At 35.7% G+C, this 20,322-nt stretch overlaps 1 protein-coding gene across 1 annotated transcript in view; it reads left to right on the top strand.

Moving 5' to 3' along the window:
- The window catches only part of osbpl5 (oxysterol binding protein-like 5), a 40,169-nt gene that overhangs the window by 3,208 nt on the left and 16,639 nt on the right, over window positions 1-20,322 (top strand). Inside the window, exon 2 of the mRNA XM_014005581.1 lies at window positions 8,924-8,985. The gene's annotated coding sequence lies outside the window, so the exon portion shown is untranslated. The remainder of the gene's footprint in view (window positions 1-8,923; window positions 8,986-20,322) is intronic.

Genomic DNA, 20,322 nt, shown 5'->3' with positions numbered 1-20,322 from the left:
ACACACACACACACACACACAGTATATGCCATAGTAGAATATTATATTTGGAATCTATTCTGTCAAAACATAAAAAGTAATTAACCTTATTTGACCATGAAATTATTCATACTTGTTTAAGAATACTAAAACATATTATCGGCCTTCCTCGTACATCAACATATAGTAGGTACTATCCTCTTAAAAATTAGTTAAACAGTCTGTTAACCTTAAGTAACCTATTACCCACATTTGCAGATACACTGTTTGTGTTTGCCGACCCACATCTGCTCACAGCATCGCTGAGTTTCACAGAATGAACAGAGCCATAACCTCAAGCTGAAGAAATGACTGCAGAATGTCTCTTTTCATTTTTTTTTATTTTTAGCTTGAGCCCCTTTTAAAAATACTGCTAAGTTGGAGGTAACAGAAAATACATTTTCTGCTGTGTTGAAACAAGACGTTAGCATAGCTGGGGAAATTAATGAGCTCATTTATCAACTTACCAATATGTTTTGTAATGAGTAAGTAATTTATTATTGTGATAGCTTTAGTCGGCGTTACAACCTGTGTGTGGGTTGGCTTGTACTTGTTGTATTAGATCCTGAATGGATAGAAAATAAATGCGGATTTATCTCTGCCATTTCATCTTATCAATTGCTGCTCATTTCTAGGGCAGAAGGGGACAGGAGAGCTGTCTCTGTCCTCAGCTGCCCTAGAAATGCGCTTGGTCTCTCCTCTGTCCAAGCCCAACAGCAGAGTTGGGTTTGGGCTTAGATGAGAAATAACACTGAAGTACCTTTTCAATAACAGCTACAAGAGTTTCTGAAATGTGTCATTTGAAATACAAGGAAATAAAACCTCAAGTGAGAGCAAGTGAATGAGGAAACGATTACCAGAATGCCAGAAGTGAGATGTTAAATGATACCTGGGAAATTGCACTGAAGCCACAATAGACGTTTCTGCAGCCCATCTTTTGTTCTCCTCTTTTGCTTTCTGTCTGAGCTCTGCACATCCTTTATTTATATTTCATGTGCAGTTTTTCTGTCATCTGTTGGAATTTTTATTCACCCAACAATTAGAATGAAAAAAAAAAAAAAACTAATGGGGTCTTTTAATATTTTATCTTCCCATCAGTCTGGATTTMGGAAACGACACAGCTCAGGGATTGTTTCAGTAAAGATTTTTTAATGTTGTTGAAACAATGKATGCCAGGAACTACTGTACTGCATTTCACTTAGACCTGTTCAAAGCATTTGATACTGTAGATCATGGTGTCTTTATCTTTTAGATATCATATTCATGGATCATAGTGTTGCTGGCTCTCTAACTTCCTCTCATGTTAAAGTGAATGTGTGCAGTTTAGTCTTTTGGCAAGCTATTTAATGGTCAAAGTGTGCCACAAGGCTGTTTTAGGACCCAGACTTTTTACGATCTTTTTTAAAAAAGTGGATCAAAACATTCCTGATGCCTTGATATCTTTTGTGCTTATAATGTTTATTTTCATGCTAACATGCCAAGGTTTTTTAACTTCTTGTTCTACCATCYATCTGGTTGCTCTAAGGTTCATCACTGGTTTTAATCACTTAAACYGTCTGTACTCATTGGTCAGTTGGTCAAAATTTGCCACACATAGACCCTTGCATCTTTACCTTCATATATCTCCTACAGCTGCAGTTTACTCCCAGGCCCTCTTTGTAGCTTTCCTTTGAAACGGATTGAACCTGACAAACTGGCCTTCTCTTACTCTGCACCTCTAACCTTAAAACACCTGATAATAGAATTTGAAGTTGCCCACTTTGATTTCTTTAGAATATTGTAAATGCTTTTTAAGAACGCCTGAAAAAAAATCAATGCAAATTTCTTCTTGTTTTCAGTATTCTGCCTCGCTCTACTTGTTTCGGTTTTATTGTTATGATTTTAATACATTATAATTTTATTGTGTTCATTCGAACTACTTGACTGTTGTTGTGTGTTCAAAACAGACCTCACTTAAAGTACGTTCCTTATGTCTCATCAAGACTATTTGTATAAATAAAAGCTAAATAAAAACATAGGATAAAAACATACCAGGGATTTCATGCTTGCATTCAACAGTACGTTTGATAATTGTAAACAGGAAATATGTGGTGTCAGAAAGATAAAATGATAACACACAAAGCATTTCAAGGTCATAGATATGGTGTGACCGTTGGAACTGGGTCGTTGAATTATTATACACTGCTCCCATCTGCATATCAGATTGTGCTTTAAATAGCATCTGTGTAATTTTTCTACAGACTGAGTCCTAATGCTCAATAACTAAATCCGTTGCATTTTACAGCTAAGCCAAAAACAAAGATGGGAGGTTTTCTGTGCTGATTTGTAAACACCTAAGGTCTGGTTGAACTATGCGAAGGCCTGCTTTGCCCTAATCAGGTGGGGATATATAATGGTGTTGGGCCCTAAGCCTATCAAGTAGAACTGGCTTTACTCTGCTGTGAATTACAAGTAGGGAGAGAGTATTAATGAATGAGAAAAGATATAAAAGTAGGGAGAGTTTAAAAAGCTGTTTTAGTAACTTTCTGAGTAATGCATGGTGACAAACTGTCACAGAAATACCCACTGGAACATGTTGGTGACTAATTAAAATTCTTCTTTTTATTGTTGTATTATGAAGATACAACATTTTTTGTATTAATATAATAAAAATAATTTGAAACCATTCATTTGAATGGGACTGCCCTTAACAATAAAAATGTAACTCCTCTGGTTTGATAAGTGGTTTCACACTGATCCAGTTTCCCCTGAGAAATTGCGTGACACCTTGTTGGTTAATCTGAGCTGAGACTGTTTCATGCTGCATCTGCCTCGCTGCCTTCAAACAGTCGATGCACTTTTAGCCTCAATTGTGCCAAGATGCCCCTCCCTTGCAGAGGTTTTTGTTCAGAGTTACTTTGCAGCTGCAGCGTGGCCTTTATGACTGAAATCGGATTTCAGTGATAAAATATCCTCAGCAGAGAAAATCCATCTTTGAACACAGARCGATGGTGCACATTTCAAGTTATAACAAAGATAGATACCTTAGAAGAAACACTAACAATTTAATTTAATTTAAGTTTAATATTTTTGGGGGGACCAAATGCACATTTGTATGAATCCCTATAGATATATGTTCTCATATAAGGTTATTCATTCTTTAAAGTATTTTTTTAGGATTTTGGTTCTCTCCATTTGAAATCAGTACAACTTATGTTTGTTGCTATAAAAATAATTTTCACTGTTTTCCTTGCAATTATAATGTAAAGACTAAAGTTTGTATTTGTAAGAATCTTTAAACTTTTTTGATGTAGAATTGGAGCACATTATATAAACTATATAGACCAGGGCTATTCAACTGGTGTCCCGTGGGCCACATCAGGCCTGTGGATGACTTCAAGTCTGGCCCGCAAACAAGTTGTTTAAAAATGTATTGTTTTTTATTTACTTAATTTAATGTAAAAAATATTTTAAATATATTTTCTATTCCAAATTTGTGATTCAGTGCAGCAAGCAAACAAACAAATTTTAAAGGCAAAGGGTAACTTTACTTGTTCTTTTTTTGTGTATGTAGATATGTATCTGTGTGAACCTGGAAACTGCTGAACTGAATTTCCCTTGGTAATAAAAAAAGCCTAAATCTGAATCTTGTATATGATGCAGTGTTTCCCCTAACATATTCATATTGAAAATAATATGTGCTCGAATGTTTTTTTTTAGCACATTTCAGGAAAATATTCAGACTTCTTGGCTTTAAATGCTACAATGTTTAGCTCTTCAGAATTCAACTCTGGGCTTTTTTAGGATTCTCTTCTTAAAGTACATCATCAACATACTTACTAGCTTTTAAAACAGCATGAGAGTTGACAATTTTACATCATTTTAATATGGTCACATGTGTTCAGTATTATCTTTTTACTGCTTATTAATGGACACTGACCAATGGCAGATGTTTAAATGTGCAATTTGAATACATTTGATTGGATAAGAGGCATCAAGCAAAAGCATATATACATTATGCACATTTGTTTGCTYGTACGAAAAACCTTTTCTACTTGTCATATCTATATTCATTTAATAAAAAGAATGGATAAAACAATTAGCCAGGTTGATTCTGGCCCCTCTTCTACTGTACTTCCAGCACATTTATTTAGCACAAGRAAAATTAGGTTAAAAAACTAGATGGATGAATGGATGGTGCTTTTTCACTTTGTAAGCTAACTTTGTAGAGGTGCTGTTTGATTAGAGGCCGCTAACTTTTTTCAGGACCCAGTGTTATTAGCAGAATAAAATTGTTTAGTTGTAAAACTGAGGGGAAAAAATCTGTACAGATTTATGTCTTCATATAAAACCCTTTCCTTGTTTTGTGTTTATTGAACACATTTATCATAACAGTAATGTTCAAAACAATTCCATTACAGACTCCATGACAGAGCTTTTATTGGTTGTGTTATCCACATTTGTGTGTATTTGTTTTGTGATGGACTCAGCTCAAGTATGAGAATTTATCACCAAGTTCTTATCACCTTCCACATTTTTATGTGTTTTTTGAAAAGCATAACTTGCACAAAGATACTGCCAACTCCTAACAATGATTAGCCTGTTCATTCTTCATTTTTTGAAAGATAAGCTGCAACTTGTGTATTGAGTTTATAGCTGGACTGTTGTAATTTTTTTTACAACAAATGCTGCCAGGGTACATGCGTCATCAGTCTGTTAAATCCGTCTTTGGTGGGTTATTGCCACGATGCTCTGAACAGGGTCAGATTAGCTTAATTTTAGCATCTGGTTGTGGATGTTTTTAAGCAATAGCATTGCAACAACTGTACACAAATTAGTTAATTAATGTAAATGTAAAGCTGTTAAGCCACATCTCTGTTGTTTTATTAAATTAATCAAATAAAGATTGTACTTATGGGACAGCAGATTCTGTGTTGAAGCTGATAAAGTAGTCAGGTCGGTGAGAAGAGTCACACAGTTATGTTACACCAAACGGAAACTTGTGACATTTACAGCTATCAATGTCCAGCAACTTTAAGAAAGCAAGCACTAGTTTAACCTTTAAGAAAGATCTTGGGTTTTAGAAGCTGTCCAGTTTCCATGACATGGGATCATCATCTGACTTCAGTCTTAACTTGATACCACCACCCAAAATCAGTCTTTGGGATATCTAACACCTGCCTTGTTGGGGGTGGCTCTGAAATAGAGTTTCTTGCCTGTGGTTGAGGAAAGTATGAAGTACGTGTGACACCATATTTTTACGTTGACATTAAGTGAATGACAGACAAAAAATAAAGTCCATAAACCAATTGTGAAATTTCTAACTATATTCGTCTTATGTTTTTGTGCTTCCTGTCTTATTTCCTACATTGTTTTAGTACTTTGATGTACAACTCTGATCAGATTGTAACAAACCAAAAAATAAAACAACAAAATGACCTGCTTGCTGCATTACTAATTAAAAATGTACATTCAATTCAAAATTCAAAAATATTTTATTGATTCTAAAAAGGAAATTAAATACAAAAGTTTTTCAAAGTTGATGCTTGCATTAGTGATTGATTTGTGTTGTCTTCCAGCCATGCCAATATTTTCCACATCAACACAACAGTGTAGTTAGCGCAACTGTCTCTGTCTCATTTTCTGCTTCACTAATCACTGCCTATACGGCCATGAAAAGTAAAGTTGTCTCTGGTTTTGAGTTGTGTTTTTGTTTTATTTTGCATTATTCAGGCATTTGTGAAGAAGAATTTCTTTGTTGGAAAGTTTGTTTTGTAAAGACAGTGCTTGGTTTTCTGTGACCTGGAAAAACAAAATGATCATGCATATTGTCATTTATTTGAAACTTGAAAATTCCACACTAACATCAGATTAATGATCAGTTCCTTTTATTAAAAGGAAGACTATTCAATGAAGTAATTAAAAAAGACGTCTTTAAAATTAAAATTTAAGATGTCTTTTTTTATCAGTTTCATTGAATATTCTTTATCAAGGTTTTTCTGAAGACTGTTAAATTTTTACACATTGTTCACTTAATGTTATTAGACTTAAAATAAATTCTAATGCGTAAAATACTGGTCTGTTTTCCTTGGGATAAACAATTGCCCTTTATGTTTGTTGTATCAACCCTAATCCACAAACAAGCCCTCAGTGAGAAGGAAAATGAGGAGCAATAATTAGTCTCTAAGGTAGTTTGCAAGGCCACTTCACCTGATCAAGTGTTATTTTAATCTGCTGACATTGCAGTTGGTAGGGACTGGCTGTTTGTAGTGATGTGTTTTATTTGTCAGGAAACTAGTTTCATCTTGTTTGTCCATGCTATATATCGTAACAAACACCCCGTTTGTAGACTAATGATTAACAATGATGGTTATTTATTTTTCTCTAAAGCTAATTTTTATTTCTTGACATCATATAAGACCAGCTGCAGTTTTAAGATTACATTTAACAAATTGGGAATAGTTGAAAGGAGAAATTTTATGAAATTTGACGTGAAATTTGTAATATTTAGTATCATCAATGCCAAATGGAGAGGGTAGATGTGCTAAATGGTTAATACTTCAAATGAAAACTATGCCTCATAGATCCTAGATATATCATTGCAAGGATTCATTACCTGAGTGTTTACTCTCTGCTGGTACACAGTGGATATAGATAGGTGTTGGTGAAATGACTCTGGCCACCCAGGATCTATTCTGGACTCATTGCGATGTCTCCCAAGGCTCAAAGAGGTCTGCTGCCTATAGACGTCTTGTTGTTTTCCTCAACCATCACAAGAGGTTCTATTTACTAGTGCTGTTTAATTACCAGGCAATCCATTCWTGATGGCCTCTTTTGAGGATCCACCAATATTATGTGGGTGTAGTCCCAGTCCAAACACCCAGTTCTGTAACCAGCTAACCATTTGCTCTTCACATAGATTATTGTCTTTTTAAAATTTACGTTTTCAGTATCATTACCTTCTTGCCTAATATTTCTTCCTTGATTTCCCCAAGCATATTACTTTTTCTACCTGATTTTTTATTATTGTGGCTGATTGTTACATTATACATTGCACATTTCAAATGCAAAGAGGGTTTAAAAAATAAAAATGCTATGACACAGATGGTTTTCACAGTAATTTTGAAATAAAAGCAAAAACTCAAAAGGATGTGTTTGCATTTTCAGATTAATAAAAAAAACACAGGAAAAAAACTCTAACACTGCTGGTGCAAATYTTCTCTCTGTGGATATTACAATTGTTGGGAAATGTAGAGATACAATCAGGGAAATCTAGATTTTCAGTGTTGTTATGCTCAATTTGTAGCGATTACTTAGTCCAGGCATCAATGTTCAGCTTTAAATTGTTCCTCACTCTGTTCCTCTTGTTTCATTGAGTTGCACCAGAGACCTGACTTTAAATCACTGGGCWGGGACAGGGTTGGACCCTCTTTATGAGTCAGTCTTGGCTCACTGTTTTGAGAGTTGGCAAAGGAGCAGTGTTCTTATGCAAGTGTTGCTTTGTTGTATGCTTGAGAAAAGCATTCAGGGTGCTTGGCATACATTATGTATGTGATACAGTGTTCCAGCAGTCAGTAACTGTTTTTTTAGGTCTTTGCATTTTTTCCCTAGTTAGATTTAACCTAGTTAGTAGTAGATTTGAGTTAAAGTAATTATGAAATACCACAGCATACACTTCAAGTAGTAAATTGGTCTGAACTGGTTGAAGTGAGGAAATATAGGACAGCTAGAAGAGTTTAGTGCCTGAATAGTTTTGGCTTACTTCCATCTAAATGCTGTCACTTTCAGGGTCACAGTTTTCCAGCTTTCAGTTTAAGCACACTTTTTAAATGTCATTGCTCTTCTGTTATTTACGTTTAGTTGAACATTATTTTTCATTTACTTTGTGTATTTCTTATCCTTCATTGTATGTTTGGCTGGATCTCCTCCACTTCCTGCTCCTCAGTGTCTTTTGTCCCTCAAAAACCCTGTCAGTTCAGTTCTATGCTGTGCTTTCATTTCACTTCCTATTTAGATTAGACATGCTCCAGTGTTATTGCTTCCTCTTTTTCTCAGAGATAGGGTGTAAGGCACAGATTGGAAGTCTCACCTTAACTTCCCAAACCATTTTACAGTTATTGGTTTTCCAGTAGATCATTACCCAGGATTGGACTCAAGCTATGAGTCCGTTTTGGTCTTCTGCAATGTGAGAGTGAGGATCATTGCCAAGTTTAGTGAAGTGGAAATGTGAATTTTTTTCTTACTTTGTGAAGATCTGTTCCATGTAGCTGGACATGTCATTGTATCATCTTATAAACAGTGTTTGTTTAGAACTGATTGAGATAAAGCTGATCTGTGTTTATTTTACTTTACTCATGTATCGGCCATTTGCAGATCTCCCAAAATTAAGGAAAGCTGCTCAGATTTATCATTGCACCCCAATATAAAGTTTTTTTAAGTACATGTGAGTGTGTGTTGAGCAAATTGACATACTGTTTTGTATGTCCATTTATTGCTTTTAAATGAGCCTTATCACACCCTAGATATTAAAGAATGCATTGTTTTTACACCAGAATGATTGTAAGGCATTTAAACCCAGAGAGGGTGGTGAAACTATTTTAGCTGTAAAATAATATATGGTATGTCAAATACAATTTATTTAGAGTAAGACATCCCTTTCAGTTTTCCTGGATTAACATACTACTAGTGCATGTATTTTTAATGTCAGAGTTGTAGTCTTATGAATATAGCATTGTTTGTTTTTGACTGTGTGTGTGTTTTTAGCCCTCTTTAATGAAATATTCTGAAAATGTTTTATTTTTTTTTTACCTTTAGCACAGTGATGGGGTTAGGGTTCGGTGGAGAGGCATAGGGAGGGTAAACTGTATGTTTGTTTGTACAGTTTGAGTTACTGTGAAAATTTATTCTTACATTCTTCTGTCTTCAGGTGAGACTGGCTGATCCAACGAAAGCCTCTTGATGCTGTTTCTCCTGCAGTTCAGGTGAAAGGTAAGCTGAGCACTCTCACTTAAGGACCAGCTTTTAAAATAATAGATATTTGGTTAATTATAATTTAGTTAAATGCTTTGCATTTATCATTTATTTTTCACAGTTATAAGTGCTGGAAAAATTGAAGTTTTTGTCTGGTTTGTGAACTGATTTTCTGCCACGTATCAGACAACTTTCGAAATTTGACACAAAAGCAAGCTCATTTTTACTCATCGTTGCCTGGAGGATGATTTGTTTTTTGCAGTAAAGAGAATTGGGACATGTCTCTTAGGGTGAAAAGTAAATTCCATGTGTTTTGCTAGATTGGCCACAGTGTAAGTCAAATCAGTAAAGCTTACTTCCATTCAGTCTTTGTGACCATATTCTAGTGTGAGGAGTTAAATGTCAGAAGATTGTGCACAGAGCAGCTTTTGAAGAAGAGAAACTGTCCGACAGAAGTGAGATCAGCGATTCACAGAGTGTGCCAGATTCAGTTTGGTCAAAGGGAGTGAATGGCTAGCATGCATTTGCCAGATCCTGTTTACAGAAAGTAGAGCTTTGGGCATTCTCTTTTGATCAGCAGAACAGTGTGGATTATAATTAAATCAACTCAAAAAGAGGGAGAGGTAGAGTTGATGTGTATTATTGAGCTTCCCATTATTGTGCTGTGTGTGTGCAAATAAAAATACCACATGGGGGGATACCAGTCAGGCATGACTTTTTTTTTCAATTACAAATATAAAACACAAATAACACACATCTCTGATRTTTTAGGGCAGGGGTATAAACCAGGAGATTCCAGAGGGAGAAAAATATGAACAGTCTGCATGACTACATTCAGAGGGGAGTGCAAATGCTCATCTGTAAAGTGTCAGTTGAACAGTTAGATTGATCATTTCTGTTTACTCTAAAGTTCAGTGTATTGCACCGTCTCTACCATTATCACTCTTGTTCAGATAGGCAGGTGTTTTCATCAGTGAAAACCCTGGGAGCCTCTGCCAGCATGAGAAATTATTCGAGTAACAAATTGTTAGAGGTTTGAAAAGAGGGCAGGGACAGCCAAGGGAAATACAAATTATGGGTGTTTTATCCATTAAATAACAATTGTTGTAGAATAATTTTTGTTACAATTTGTTGTCAGTTTATTAGGCAGTTTTTTAAAAAAGATAAACAGTGTAAGTTTTGTTTGTCATAGACTTTTGTTTCTAAACAGGGATATAATAAAAAAGAGCAACAGGAAATGTATGTATGTATGTATGTATGTACGTATGTACGTACGTACACGGATGTATGTACGTACGTACGTACGTATGTACGTACGTTTTCTTCAGATTTCCAAGCCCTGGTGTGTTTTTCACTACCTAAATCCCCTAATAGCTGACTTCATTGGTTTTATTGTTAATGAGGAGAAAAGATCAAGGATTTCACATCYTTTTTTCTTTCCACCCAGCAGATTGACAGCTCACACAAACAAGTGGAGGAAGTGCACTGTCACTTCATGCTGCGTGTGACCTGTGAATTCAACTTATTGACCAGTTTAAATTGYAAAAACATGACCAAAATTTTGGGAGGGTTTTAAAAAATTATTACAACTCTTCAGATGTGCACAGTGATGAGGTTCATTTTTTGAAGCCATGTCAACATTTGCATGTGAAACAGRTGTAGTTAGAATTGTTTTAGCATGTCATCTTTATTTGCTCCAGGCGTAATCTCACACTGTTCAATTACAGCTGGCAGAGGGATATCTCCCACAGTTGAGTCATTTAACTTTTAACATCCTGCTGAGTCAGATAAAATGTCTTTTTTTTCTCCCTTTTTATTTTCCACTCTAGCACAGGTTAACAGTGTGCTTCTCTATTAATACATTATTTAACTTAAGTTACAGTGGTGCTGTTTTGCTGTTTGCTTCATTTCTTTGCAGCTCAAAAACGATATAGGTGTTGCAATATACTAWATACATATACATCAATATACATACATATACATATCAATATACATCACGAATTCTCTGTAAATCCAAACTTGATAAAGTCACATTTGGGCTTTTGCATACAGCAGACTATGGGGGACCGAATGGGGGRCCGAACCAGCGACCTTCCGGTTCCAGGACGACTCCCCAACCACTCCGCCACAGCCACCCCAAAATGTAGACTAATGTGAGATCAGCAATAAGGGATTATGCTTTGTTTTTATGCTACAAGTTTGGTGCTATTTTTGTTTAGGACAATTTCTTTAAAGACTGCGTTTGTGAGTTTTTTTGGGACATGATAAACAAAGGTGTCATGAGTATTTTGTCTGACGCAGCTTCAGGAAATTATGCAACCTGGCAAAATTRTCACCTGACAGTGGATTTATAGTTATGTTAGACTAGGGGAAAAAAGGTTCATTTAACTTCCCCACTTGTATGATTTTTAGTCTTTCAGCTCTCCATGGTTTTCACAAAATCTACAAATGGTATAATCTAATGAGCTACAACAAACTAGGGCTGGGTATCGATTCAAATTTCCCAAATCGATTTTGTTTGATTCACAGGGGCCCGATTCGATTCACGATTCACAACGATACAGGACGATTCACGATTTAATTTGATTTCTAAATTAGTTAARGATGTCAAGCAGTAACACATTTACTTTGATATGTAAGACATTCTCAAAGGAACTAATTCTGCAAATAGTAGAAACTAATTCTAACTTGGTGCATTGGTAAAATTATAAACATTAAGGACAAAATTGTAAATTGGAGTTTAATCTTGAAACAAAATTCTCAAGTTTCAAAGGGTTTAAACTAAAAAGGAATTGCAAGAGAAAGTGTTGTTGATACAATAGTTTTTTAAGAAATTAAGAATAATTTTCTTGACCACTAAGAAGTGATGGAATAAGGTTACAGGAGAAGAGGTGGGATTAATATAAGTGTACTTATGCCCACTCTTTTGAGTGTATGAAAATTGTATATTTGTAACGTTTTTGTTAGCTTCTGTTCAGTAAAACTTATTAACAAGAAGAAAGAAAGAAAAAAAGTACTTCAGCTAAAACCTTCCATCACTGTGAATTACATTAAGATGTTTCAAAAATTTATAAATAACAATGGTAACAAAAATAAACGATTTTGTTAGACTGACATCTTTCACACATTTATAAAGGAGAACAGTTTCAGATGTTTACATACTGTAGTTTTGGTCCGACCACCAGAACCAGCCGTTCGAAACTTCGTTTTCTGCTACCGCATCCGAGCACAAAACTTTGCAAACAAAAGTCGTTATGGCCTCTGTTATCTTTAAGTTCAGCTGAGAATCAGCTTTAATGTTAGTGATTCCTTTGTTTCTTTTGTTTTGCCCCAGACAACTTGTTGTCAGGAGCTAACATTAGCGCTGACTGTCAACTGGATGTAAACCTACGGCAAACTAGGAGTGACACACAACACAGAAACACGCAGCTTCATCACACACAACCCCCGTGGGGAAAAAATCGATCTCGTGACTTATGAATCGATCTTCCCAAATTTTAACGTGAATTGATCCAGATCGATTAAATCTATTTTTTTAACCCAGCCCTACAACAAACCACTCGTTAACATGAGGCATTTTAAAACTGTGTTGATCTGCTGGAACATCTGTGTCCTGGTATTGACATGAATGTGCTTTAAGTTTGTTTCACACCCCTTTTTGTGCTGTTAGTACAACTTGCTCATGAGTCATGTGTTAAACTGTTTCAGGTTAGAGAGACATTGTTCCACTGCCACAGGTGGATTGATGTGAGTTAGTCATGCAGTTAATACAGCCTTCTGATAACATCATATTTTCCCATCAACTCTATTCCAAGCTTTACTTTTCAGTAATTTTTTTATTTAAGTTTTAGTAGCTAGCAATAAGTGCTGTTAATTGTATACACTAAATATGTGTAGTGTTTGATTGGGTAATCATTGCTGCATTAGCAGTGGTGCAATGAATAGACCAGTGGTTTTCAAACTGTGGGGCGCAAGAGGTCTTGAAGGGAGGCTCGAGGTGAATCAGGAAATAAGAACATAAGGCTTATGTTCACACTGCATGTCTAATGCAATAGACTATTGAAACTGAGATGTCTAAACTTGATTTTTATGGTATGAATGAAAGGAAATTTTCAAAACATACTGACAGTAGATTTAACCCATGGGAACACATTCTAGCCATGGTCACAGCACTGCCTCAGCAGCTCGTCCTTGTTTCCACTGACCTCCTACTGTATATTGAAGTTTAAAGGAAGGACCCAGCCTACCCAGTCTGGGTTCTTGGTAGAAAGCGAAGACTGGAAAAAAGTGGCTGTGAATTTATTTTAATTTTTATTTAATTTTTTTTTTTACTTTAGTTAATGTATCGGTAATCTGGTGTTGCAGTACTGAAAAAGGATGTTGTGAATATCTTAGCAAACCTGAACATTTACTTAAAATTCCTTGTGCAGCTGGCTAATGAAAAAGTAATTAACGTCATTGATACACTTGAACATTAAAGTTTGAGGAGCCTGTAATTGGTCCCTGCCTTCTGGCCTACACAGGGCTGCTTCTTGTTTCAACATCATTGAAGTCATTTATTTGACAGCGTGTCTTCTATTATCTCTTGATTTCATTCCAACCATGATGGACAGCTCCTCTGTCTTGTTGGTGGGTTTCTTTCCAGCCTCTTGCATCTCTTTTCTCTCCAAGAGCTTAATAGAAGAGGCCTCACTAAACACTTTTAAATTAAAAACCATTTGGGCAGTTCTGTGCTGGCTCAGTCACAGGCTCATTTCTGCTATTTTTTTCTCTCATTTCTTTTTCTATTCAATCTCGATAGCCAATTATCTTTTTCTGCCACTGAGGGTTTTCAGCTCTAAAAAAGGCTTTGTTATACTGTAATAGGGCAATTAAAGTTGCTGCTGTAATGTAAAGTAGAGCACAAGAATACATGTAGTTTTTATAGTTCTGTTATATAATTCAGTGTACACCGGAAAAAGAAATCGGTTATTGCGTTGAGTTTTTCTTCAGTTTTAGTTTAGGGAACAGAAATGCAGAAGTGTCATTTTGAATTGATGAAAATTGGGTCTTTGCGATGTTTACAAGAGCATTTTGGCACTGAAAAAGTTTTTACAYAAACATCTCTCATCCTACCTAGACACACGTTAAAGCCAGTTTATAATGAAAAAAATCCCTTGTCATTGTGGCTATTTTTTGTGTGTTTTAGTTACTTTAAATCCTTAAACAGATATACCTCTAAAACAAACTTGTCCTTATAAATATAGTGTATATCTACTAAGTTACTGTTAACCATTTTCTTCATCTTTTATATTCTGATACCTTGTTGCAACAGAGATTAGTAAATTATGTCCTTATACAAACGGTGACATTACACTTATTTGAATGTAGACTAATTTAGTCTTAACAGCGCAAATACATCATAACAGAGCAGAACACAATTTACAACACAGTGAGTTATTTCTACCACATATTAAATCTATGAAAAACAACATGAGTCTTGTTTTAGCAGCTTGTGCTTGTCTTGATATTTGTATTCTGTCTTGTAAGTGCCACCTTGTGTAAAACTGAACTAAACACAAGAATTAAAAAAATTGATATTACATAGACTAAAAAAAAACACTTATTAAAAACATTGTAACTGTGTTGTTGCATTTGATATGAAAAAGTTACATTCTGTAGTTATGGTTAGAGTTTAAGAGGAGTCCAGTGACCAAGGCACATCTCAAGCATTGCTGTAAACTGAGTTTTGGCTTATCGGTAGTTCTTGTAAAGTAGAGAGAAATATATCAAGGATAATATTGCAATGTTATGCTGTAAAACTGTCAGACACCCCCCCCAAAACACAACAATGAATCCATCCTTACTGTACAGAATAGAATATCAACTAAGTTCATGGAAGGAACACTAAATTGATATGAATAAAACTGCCACTTCTGGGTTCTTTTTATTTGTTTATTTTTTCAGACTATGAAAGTGTTTGTTCTCCCTGGGTACATGCTGATGCAAGTTCTGTATGAAGTAATCTGTGCCCACATGCTGTTTTAGTGTCCGGTTCATTTCACCCACATGACAAGACATTTGCATCAAGGTATTTTTATGAATGTACCTTAGAGACTGAACCAGGAGAAAATGAAAACAAGAGTGGGTGTGTCAGAACAAGTCCAAATCACAGCTGCACATGTCAGAAAGAATTACTGAGGGCCTCTGTTATTTTGTATGGTCAGCAAGAGTTGGTGAGTGTGTTTACCTGAACTTGTAAGTTTATGAGTTCACATTCATTGCTACATTTCATTGCTCACCATAGGACCATGTCCAGCACTACGGCAACATCTGCTCTTTCTGGCATGGCCTGCTTTTTGCCGGTTCTCACACACAGCAACCCTTGGTTTTATTCCAGTCAAGTACGCAGCCAGCTGTCTTTCAGGTCAAACATGGCTTTAGTTTGTGTCTTGGGACTTGCTCTACTATACAGATTTAGTCTAGAAGAGTGAACAAATTATTGGTTCCATCAGTGTGGTGTATTTTTAAAGAACCAAGTTGAGTTCAAAAACTATTATTTAGGAGTGTTGTTTTTTTCTTACTCTGGTACAAAGAATGGAAACTGTAAATGTAGATTTAGCTGGGCARATTACGGTAATTTTGCTTTTGGTTATTGTTACATTATTGACATATTGAGATAGTTACATTTTTCTCCAGATACGTAGCCAGGGGCGGACTGGGGAGAAAAAGTGGCCCGGGAGTTCTTGACAGACTGACTTTTTGTATTTATAGGTTTACTAATCYTAAATAGTTAGGGAGAACTAAAATGAGTACAAAGTGAGGTAACCAATAGCCCCTCCTGGCCACCTTTACTTGTTGCGCCCCTGGTGATTGACAGGTGTCGAGCTGGAGCCACAGCACTGCAGATCTCTCTGTTGGATTTGAGAGACAAACAGGGAKTTACTGTAGCTATATGTGCCTAACCAGGTACAAGACTTTTCAAATTCATGTCATGATCAGCTGACTGGATGCGTGTAGAGGCATTGTGGTGCTGCAAAACAAGCACGCGCTGCTGTGACCATGGGGCTGAGCATTGCAGCACCTCTATGGGCAGAACCACCGGCAGCCCATTGGCCCACTGGAAAAACCCAGTAGAATTGWATGCCAGTCCACCCATGTACATAGCTCATGATGCAGTATATTGCAAAATTATATGAACAAACTTATAAATCAAAAGTATTGTTTTCATTGTTATCCATGTGGTATCTCCCTTGTAAATTTAATGTTTTGCTATGTGTTATGGCTTACATCAAGTAAAAAGGAGAATATACCTCAAGGAATTAGTCTTTTTTTACAAAACAACAGCTGATACACAAGAAGTCACATAACATCTGAGAACTTTTGAAACAGAAATAAAATGGACATGTTCTTCTATGTTAATAAGGATATTTTACATGTACGAAAGCAAAGAAAGGTGCAATTCTTTGTATTACAAAGTCAACAGGATGAACAGGACAGGAGGAATTTGGTATTTGAAATACCAAATTCCTTAAAGAGCAAATGCCTAAATAAGATCAAATAGAAGGTTTGTCCAGAGGGGAAAGAGAAAAGACACTATTACAAGACTTAAAATAGGACAACTAAACCACACATCCTCCCACAGTGTGTCAGTAAATTAGACTGTTATTGAAAAAAGGCAAATCTGTTTAACTGCTTTCTTTGGTTTGATTTCTTTCATTCTAGTTAGATTTTCTTGATCTTTTGTTTAGTTTGTGTTTCAGCTTTTATGAATATGTCTGTGCAATGGTCAGTTTCTTAACTGAGCTCTTGCTGACATATTGTTATAAAATTGTAACTTGGTTATAGATGTGTTATTTCTGTTCATTAAAGTTGAATCAAATGAATGCATTTTCCAAAGCTGACAAAGTGCAAGTTATATGAAATTTTCAGTATTTTGAGTGTAATTTGCTTTGCTTTGCCACTGTAATAGTCTGACTTCTCATTTTTAACAATTTAATAATAACAAAACATAATGTCAAACTTGTGTGGGAAAAATAAATGCATTTGTAGTTACTTTACTTGTAGAAAAATGGTCATTCATACACACCAGAACCCTTTTATCATTATTTATTGATGTTTTTTTGTAAGCATTTCATCTACTTCTCTATGCACCAGTCTTTATTGTTGATCCACACACTGCACTTGGCAACATCCGATTGGTGCATATCTGGGTCATGTGGCCAGACATTAGTCCACCCGTCACTGGAGACGGGGGTTTAACGTGGGTGGGGGAGACTGAAAGGGTCATAGATGGAAGGATGAGAGTGTGTCTGGAGTTATTCTATGCTCAGAAACGGCTGACTTGATGTTGGCAGTCGATACTATAAAGCTTCTTTCAAATATAAGCTAAAGACACAGGAAGTGCAATTTMTCTTAGCTAAGGCCACACTGAATCAGGCTCTTAATGTTTTTGTCATAATTGGTGTGTTTTGTTTGTTTGTTTTTCTGTGCCTAGAGCATTGTATACTTGCTCTCAATGTAATCCTTTTTTAAAAAGTAATTATGATTCAGGGAATAGTCTATAATAGTAAAAGGAATCATGTACAATGAGAACCCAAATTAGACGCAGAAAACCGGTCCAGTACTCAGTCTTGAATGTTTATTCACACACAAAGATTATCACAGTGCTGTGGTCCATCCTGTATAAAAGGAGAAAATGGCATCCCTCACGAGACATTCCACTGTTTTTTAATCCTTGGTCACACTCTAGATATGATGTCATTCTTGTAAAACAGTTATACATTTCTGAAATAAAAACATTGTTTAAACTGTTGGAGTAAGCACATATTAAGATATAGACTTGTTTATTCTCTTACTGGTTAAAGTAAAATATTACAACTGATCACAAAGTACAGGAGTGGCTATGGTGGAGTGGTTAGGGGACCCCCTGTTCCATCTGTCTGTCGTTGTGTCCTTGGGCAAGACACCTCACCCACCTTGCCTACTAATGGTGGACAGAGGGTACAGTGACTACGGTGCAAGGCAACTCTGCTTTTATCAGCGTGCCCCAGGGCAGCTGTGGCTAAGTTGTAGATTACCACCACCAAGCGTCTTTGAGTGTCCTAAAAAGTTCTGTGTGTTTTTGTTGTTGTTGTTGTTGTTAAAATATATAAAATTGTATCTAAAATTCTGTTAATCACCCACAAAATATCCAACAATAGAACACAATTTTTTTCTTCTCAGTTGACATGAAGGGGCAAAATTAATCTCTTTGCATGGCCTGTCTTGTTCCTTCTCTATTAACTTTGTGTTATTTTGGGTTTAAAGTGTGTTTTAAAGGTTCGCTGGGAAAATCCTGAATGTATATTTATACAGCTGCTGAAGTCAAACTACTGAACTGTTTATGAGGGTATTGTGGTTTTCGAAGCTTTTATTTATTGAGGTCTTACACTGGTGAATCCCTGTTTGTTTAGCACATAAATATTTTTAAGCATATATTTGAGAGCATGAAGTTATTGCACTGACTAAATTGAAGTTCTCTGAAAAATCTTTTGGTTGTTTTTGGTTTATAAATGAGGAAAGTGATTCTGTACAGCTGAGTAAACTGTCTTAGCTGCATCTTTAGATGATGTTTGAAGTTGCTTTCTAAAAATGTCTTAATATAAAATCTGAATCTGCACAGCATTGTGACGGGATACTTCATAGATTGTATTAGGTGTTCTGTTGGCCTCAGATTTTGCAGTTCAAACTAATGTGATGTCAATAGAGACAGATCTATTTCAGTCATATTCATAATGCATAATAAATCATACAGGTTAGAACATGCCGGTCGTTCTTTTCCACACCTCTCCCAACTGTCCCAGGCGGTGTCATGATTACTAAAAACAAGCAGGCTTCGTGTGACAGCAAGTCAGACGCTTTCACCTCCACAATTTAACTTTGGGTAAGGTACTTCTGTTGCCTTTTTGTTGTTTTCATCTGTGGGTCTATCTTCTATTCTAGTTACTGTACAATGCAGGAATGTGTGGTTTTTATTGGCCTGGTGCGGTTACTGTTTTAACCTTTCCACAAGGTGCTCATATCACAGTCTAAATATTAGCCAGGCACCTGTGTAGTGTTGATTTGTCAGATTGAGTAAATGTTAGCTTAGCTTGGCAAATGTTGCACTCTGCACAGTGAGAGTTGATTTTTAACATAGCTTGCTTTTGAGGCAAGTTTTTCTCAGGAGTACCACTTTTTCACATTTAATTATTAATTTTTTTGTTTTTCAGTAGACACTGTGACATTAAAATATTGTAACTAATTGCTATTACAACTAAAAACTCGAAGTAATTTATTAGTAACACATTTTTTGATTGTATTTAGATTTAATCTAAGGTATTTTTATCAGTGATTTTTGCAAAAGTCTGAAATAGAGATGCAGCTTATCAATGAATTAATGAATTAATCTAAAGTCGATTGATCTTATTGATCAACTAACGATTAATTGATAAGCAGCCWTTTTCTTAAAAACTTAAGAGTTTTTTCTTGTATCAAGAGGGTCTTTCCATAACACGAAGGGCTAATTTTTGCAAAACATTCATATTATATTTATGTCATAATTAGAAAGTAGCTAACAATTTTTGGAAACTTTTATTTGTACAGCTAAATTAAACAAACAAATTAACCAAAGCCTCACTGAAACAGGCCGCCTTAAAATGTTCCTTTTTTCTTTTTCCACAATTTTCTGCCTATCTTACTCAGATTTTCCATGCCAATCTTTAGCCCTACTTCTAATTTAAAGTGTAGCTAAAGTGTTTTGTATGTTTTGAGCTCATGTGCAATTCAATTAGCTTTCTGCTTTTGTGAAATAGTCAACATTGACACATCTTCCACCAGTAACAGCATTAGCAAAGACTTGAAGCACTTTATAAAATATGGAGGCTACTTTTGCAATCATGTCTGACCTAACATGACGCGACTCAGGAGTCTTTTCTGTTCAGAGTCAAGTAAACTGATGTGACTGACCAGCAGTCAGATATCKCCCGAGATGAAAGTAGTTCCTAAAGAGCCCTCACTGCGTTTGTTCTTCCTCAGAAATGGTTTCTAGTAGATGACTACTTCCTCCTCTTACAAGTGATGTAACTTATACTGCCACCATCTGGTGACAGTAAACAGCCTGGATTATTTGCCTTTTGCAAGTTAGGAATAAAGTGAAAGATTTGTTTCTTTATTCCAACTAACAAACACACCACTGGCATGTCTGTATGTGCATAACAGATAAACCAATTTTAAAAAAACTTTAAGCATGCCACACCCGTGTCCAGTTTAGGCAGCGTAATGTTCGAATATTTGAGATCCTTATATAAAGTTATCTACTGTATATGTGTGTGTGTGTGTGTGTGTGTGTGTGTG

The sequence above is a fragment of the Austrofundulus limnaeus genome, unplaced genomic scaffold, assembly GCF_001266775.1.
Source record: "Austrofundulus limnaeus strain Quisiro unplaced genomic scaffold, Austrofundulus_limnaeus-1.0 Scaffold31, whole genome shotgun sequence".
In the NCBI taxonomy this organism is placed as follows: Eukaryota; Metazoa; Chordata; class Actinopteri; order Cyprinodontiformes; family Rivulidae; genus Austrofundulus; species Austrofundulus limnaeus.
The sequence above is the reverse complement of the archived record's forward strand: the minus strand, read 5'-3'. Positions and strand labels throughout refer to the sequence as shown.